This window comes from Hemitrygon akajei, chromosome 15 (genome assembly GCF_048418815.1).
Source record: "Hemitrygon akajei chromosome 15, sHemAka1.3, whole genome shotgun sequence".
NCBI classification, from domain to species: domain Eukaryota; kingdom Metazoa; phylum Chordata; class Chondrichthyes; order Myliobatiformes; family Dasyatidae; genus Hemitrygon; species Hemitrygon akajei.
The window spans coordinates 23,217,997-23,224,623 of NC_133138.1; positions in this window are offsets into that span (position 1 = coordinate 23,217,997).

Sequence of the window (6,627 nt, forward strand, 5' to 3'; positions counted from 1 at the left end):
TAACTGCCTGTGGAAAGAAACTTTTAAGATGGCATGAAGATTTTGTTTTATTAACCTGATACTGGGAGCCTCTGATGATTAGTCCTATCTTAATGATGTTGTCTGCAAACTTTATTAGTTTAATTGATGGATCACTGCAAGGTGATGTTTCAGGTGCACCTGGCATAGGTCCACCATTGGCACAATGCATGTTTAAAATAATATCCAATTTCCAGAGTTCATATTGCTATATGCAACCAGATGCTATTCCATGTGCACGCTGATAGAAAACGTGTGGCACTTCACACACAACATGTCAACACCACATGCATGACATACTCCACTTTCAATATATCTCATGAACTTTCATACGCATTGTATCACTGATTTCTTCACGGATAACAGCTACTTTATATGCCTAAACAATCACCTTTATTATGTCAAGTGTGCTAGAACACATATTGAAAACTTTCTCTGGTAACAAAGACTTAACTATTTCTTGTGCTCATCACAGGTGAATATGAATTTGCCACCTGCAGCAGTATCTTCACTGGGGTTACAGAAGATTATGAAAAGGGCTCATCGACACTTCTCTCTTCTTAACTATTCATTTGCCACACAGGCTCCATCTTCTGCCCTCCATAAACCTGGGGACATCCAAAACTCAGTTGCTCATGTCTTAAGTTGCGTCAGCTCTGGTCAACCTGTGCTGCAGATACCGTGATTTAAATTTTCAAGTTGTTCCATCATATCATTCATCTCTTTCTCTCAAGTATTCACTAGCCCTACAGGGTAACCATGCCTTCTGTAACTTGGGTCTTGTTTTGGAATTCAGTCCTTGACCTTTTTCACTTTTCTACTTCCCTTTAAAATGTTCCTTTAAATGTACAATTCTGATCAAGTATTTGATGATTTGCCATAATGTTTCCTTGTGGTTCAATATCAAATTTTGATTGATTGTGCATCTATGAAATGCCTTGGAATGAATCATTACATTTTTTAGAGCTATAAAATATTACACATTATTACTGGCAGTAATCATGTTCTGAGTCTGAAGAAACTTGGGGCTGGCAGGTTCAATGTGTATAATTATTTTTATTTTAGAGATACAGTACGGTAACAGGCCCTTCAGCCCAGTGAGCTCATGCCTCGCAATTAAACCCATGTGACCAATTAACTTAATGATCCGTACATCCTTGCAAGGTGGGAAGAAAGCGGAGCACCAGGAGGAACCCACACAGTCACACAGAGAATGATACAACATCTTACAGACAGCAATGGAATTGAACACGAGTTGCTAGCACAGTAACAGTGCTATGCTAATGGCCACACTACCTTTTGACAATGTTTGACAAGGCCTCGTATTGTGACAATCCTCTGTAAGAAACAAATTTGGTGTCAAGTATTGTTAAAGGCCTGGAATAGAAGTTTCAGCTTTGACTTTTTTCACCCAGAGAGTTGTGGATCTATGGAATGCTCAGCCTCAGAAGGCAGTGGAGGCCAATTCTCTGGATGCTTGCAAGAAAGAGTTAGATAGAGCTCTTAAAGATAGCGGAGTCAAGGGATATGGGGAGAAGGCAAGAACGGGGTACTGATTGTGGATGATCAGCCATGATCACATTGAATGGCGGTGCTGGCTCGAAGGGCCAAATGGCCTACTCCTGCACCTATTTTCTTTTGTCTATTGTCTATTGACTTGACATTGGCACAGGAAATGCAATGCGCGATTAATCTGTGACCAATGTAAAGATTCCAGATCACATGTCAGTGATTGTAGCACCCAGCCTATGGTAACCATACTGTTCAGTAAATGATCCCTTCTGGCTAAAGCACAAACTTCAAAATAAAGGTGCAACAATGGCACTGAAAATTTTAACATTGTTGTTCAAGAAGTTCAAAGACTTCATACAAGTGATTGCAGCATTTTTAATCGTCATAATATAAAAGTACACAACTAGTTTCAGATGGTGCTCAGTTCACTTTCTTTTTACTCACCCACCAACAATCTGTCAATCAGACTAAAGATTTGTGTTCATCTTATCCTCACATAGTTACTGAAAGTCCAAGAATCACATCCACCTCTCAGTCTCCACTACTATAGAGAAAACAACCCAAGTTTCTCTCTATAGCCTCTGTCTATTAATCCATGTAGCATCCTGGTAAACCTCTTCTGCACGCTCTCCAGAGCTCCAGATCCTTTCTATAATGGGGCAACCAGAAATAAATGAAATATGTCATGACCAATAACAGTGCTGAAACAATAACAAAAAATTGATATCTTCATTAACAAACCTTAATCTCACATCTATCCACTCCTTCACGCTTTATTCAAACTTCAAAAGCTGAAAATGGTTTAAACCAGCACCTCTTGCAATCAGCTTTACATAACATTGCATCATCTCCATGTTCCTTCAACTGCAACTTGACCAGACAATACAGAAGCACCCAGAAGAGAGTACTGAGGGCAATGTACCATCATTCAGTTTCACTTTAGCATTTGCCAGCTCACCTACTGACAATGTACCTAATTTTAGATAGTGACATGGAGGTGTGATCTACACACGTTAAGACACCAAGCAAAATAAGCCTGCAGGATGAAGTACATACCAGCTCTTTTGAGAATGAGGTCATGCAGTACTGTGAAAAAAGTGCTCGGCACCCTAGATTTTTTTTAATATGGTTTCAGATAGTATGGTCTCCACAAAACCTTAATCTCAACATCATTGAGGCTGCCTGGGATTACCTGGGGAGACAGAAGCAAGCAAGGCAGCCAAAGTCTGCAGAGGAACTGTGGCAAGTTCTCCAAGCTGCTTGGAAAAACCAGCCTACAGTCTACCTAAGACAATTGCTGCAATTTTAAAGGCAAAACCCCCCCCCCCAAATATTGATTTGATTTAGTTTTTTACAGTTTTCTGTTCTTTATAGTCATTTTTTTGATATTTAGAAACTTTTCATTTCATTATTTTTGAAAGCATCTTTGTTTTGTAGAATTTTTTCTACATTCGCCTAAGCCTTTTGCACAGTACTGTACGCGATTTCAGCTGCCTAGTCCACAGAGGGGAAAGACTGCAGAAGAAGTCCGATGTCCTTGCATAATTAGATGCTCAGTACTTGGAAAACCCACCAGTATCCATGAGTCAAATTACACTGAGCATTGAGACATCTGGTACCAACTCGGCATCAGTCTTGGTGCTGAGCTAGGAGTTGTCCTATCTATTAGACCATAAAGCATAGGAGCAGAATTAAGCCATTTAGCCCATTGAGTTGGCTCCACCATTCCATCATGGCTGCTTTATTATCCCTCTCAACCCCATTCTCCTGCCTTCTCCCAGTAACCTGGGAGGTCATTATTAATCAAGAACATATCAACTTCCATTTTAAACATATCCAATGACTTGGCCTCCACACCAGTCTGTGGCAATAAATTTCACAGAATCACCGCCCTCTGGCTAAACTAATTTCTTATCATCTCTGCTCTAAAGGGATGTCCTTGTATCCTGATGCTGTGCCAAGATTCTACCTCTATAAGAATATATTCTGGTCCTAGACTCCCCCTATATAAGAAACATCCTCCCCAAGTCCACTCTATATAGACCTTTCAATATTTGATAGCTTTTAATGAGATCCCCTCTTGTTCTTTTTGGAGCAAAAATGGAGGTCAGCTGAGTGCCACACTTGAGGGCACGTCAAGGGTGCAGCATCCAATAGCACTGCTTGCATTTTGACCAAGGCTGCAAGCTGTTAAAGTGTGAGAGCTGTGACCCTCACTGCAATTTCACTGATCTGCTTGCTGCCATGCTATACTGTTTGCATGTTCAGGACTTGCAGAATCTCAAATCAGTGTTTCCACTCCAGGAGAATAACGGTGGCTCTAGAGGGCACACAGTTGCCTATCTTTCTCAGAGAAACAACTTCTGCCCCTCTGTCAATGTTGTTACAGCTGCAGATCAATCTATCACCCACGTCACATTGATGTGGTTCTCATCGTCTATGTCCCGACCTACACTGGTGGATGATGCATGATAATCTATAGTCATTCACACTGAATGTCAGTATCCCTCCATTAGCTGTGCTGCATACTACTTTCATCAATAGGGACAGTTGCCACCCATGACATGCTCTCTTCTCATTACTACCATCAAGGAGTAGGTACAGGAGTCTAAAGACACACACCTAATGTGTTAGAAACAGCTTTTTCGGAATGATTTCTGAATGGACCATGAACCTATGAACAGTACGTCACCTTTTGCTCTTTTTAAGCACTACTTATTTATGGTGACATTTGCAGCTAAACGATTATTTTCACATAATAAACCCAATTCTGATTCTGACTCTAGTTCTGCATAGAACTATCAAGGCTCTCTGAAGCCAGGCATTAATGGAATGAGGGTGGTTTGTGAAGTACTGGATGTAACGTTACAGTGTTACTTCATTTCAGTCACTTCCGTTCCTCATTTACTCTTCCTCCTGCTCATCGTCCTCAGCTTCATGCCTTCTTACTGCTGGCAATGGTTCATTGTGAAGATGTTACACAGCCCTCAGCAGGCTAATATCATTTCTGACACTGCTCTGTTGACTCTCTTTCCACAGTAGTCCACACAGTAGGCATATTGTTTTGATGAACTACTGATTTCTTTCTTTGCATTTTATGTGGCGGAGTGACTTTACTGTACATGCACCTGTGCATGGGTGGAACACTTGAAGAATCAGTAAGTTGGCAGTAATTACAGCAAGGTGCACTGTAGTCACATTTTACTTCACCATGATCAACTTGGCTCAAACAATAGACAAGGAGACCACACAATGAAGGTATGAATCACCGCTATCAGGATACCAAACACTGAACACCGAAATTTCCTGCCTATGGTCACAATTCAGATTGAATATTGAGAGAGAAAGATAATTTTCAATTCTGATGTTGGACAGCATTGACACACAAGGCCTGCAAAGAGATGGGATTGTTCTGGATGGCCCAGCAGCACAAGGTAACTTGTAGTCTTCGGAAAGCCATGTGGCCTGTCCACCTGCTATTTTCTGAAAGAAAAAAAACAATAAAATGCAGTGAATTCTTGCTGTGGTATGTATCCCATGTGGATTCCTAAAAGCTCATTTGCTGAATTTGCACAAGTCATGCAGCTCAAAATTAGGCACGTCCTCAATCTTGATCTTGATCAATCTTGATTTCGCACTGACTGTTCCATGGAAAATTTCTAATAGTAGTTAGTCACATCACCCATTCTTCAAACAGGTAACATCTTTAAAACAATAATTGTTTTGTTCACAACCAATATAACACAAATGTCGCTGATGTAAAAAGTAAATATGAATTTACAAGATATTCGGAATATCTTCACTCAGGAAGTCACAGTGAATACAGCAGCAATGTAGTCCTGAGATACATTTTTAGCTGCAGATGCCAACAGATCTCTAGTTGGCAATGTTTCATGGTGAAGATGCTATAGACTGTTTTGCAGAAGTTTTTGTTTCCTGAATTGTGACCAAGCAAGAAATCAGATAGTTGCTGATATAAAGTAAACAACACATTAGTTCTCACTGTCACACACACACACTAGACCTCAGCAAGAGGTTAGCAGTGGAGAGAGCAAGCTGTTTCAAGTTCCTGGGTGGCAACATCGCTGGGCACAATATATTGATACAATTATGAAGAAGGCACATCAGCGGCTATACTTCATTGGGAGGTTGAGGAAATTTAGTTTGTCACCAAGGACTCGAGCAAATTTTTACAAATATATACCACGGAGAACATTCTAACTGGTTGCACCACAGTCTGGTATGGAGGACTATGTAGGAGGTAAGGGTACATTGATCGGAGAATAGATTAAAAAATCAGCACAACGTCATAGAATGAAGGACCCATACTGTGCTGTACTGTTTTTGTGTTCTCTCAAAGGGAATAAAGATCAAGAAATAAACTGTAAATATTGCCAATCGCATGTCATCATGTAAAATTAATTTTTAAAATGTTGAATGAATTAACTCCCTTAGTCAGCTGAGGAGGAAAATTAAACAGTTTTTTAGGGTGCTTTGACAGTGAAAATTGTCCCAATCAATATTCAATGTTGCCTCTCTCATGACATATAGGTAATGATCTGAATACCGGTTGTCTTTGTAATGCAATCAGTAAGCGCATTCACCTGTCAACCAAAAGGGTGGTGTTCGAGCCCACTCATGGACGTTGGCAATCTAGCTGGATGGTGCCAGAGTGTGAGGCAGCACTTGCAGGCTGCCCTCAGCATATCCCTGGTTGTTGACACAAACAGTATATTTCACTGTATGTTTCAATGTAAATCTGAAGCTGAATTGGAAAAGATGTTTCCACTCCCAGCACAGAACTTACATTTATGTTTTAATGTACATCTGCTAAACAGTTGAATTTAATTGGAAAATACATTTCCATTCCAGCACCAAACTCATAAAGTTTAAAATAATACGTGAATAAGAAGTATTTATGAGGATGGCACTCTTGAGAAAAAACTTACAGCAAGGAGTAGTGAGAAGGATGACTTTGCTCAGAGTATTTTTAACAGAATTGATGGAATCCAGGTAAGGGGCAGGGACCTGACAGCGCCTTGTAATCTGCAGTTGCCTGATGGAAGAACATGTCAACATCATCACTTTATTAAATGT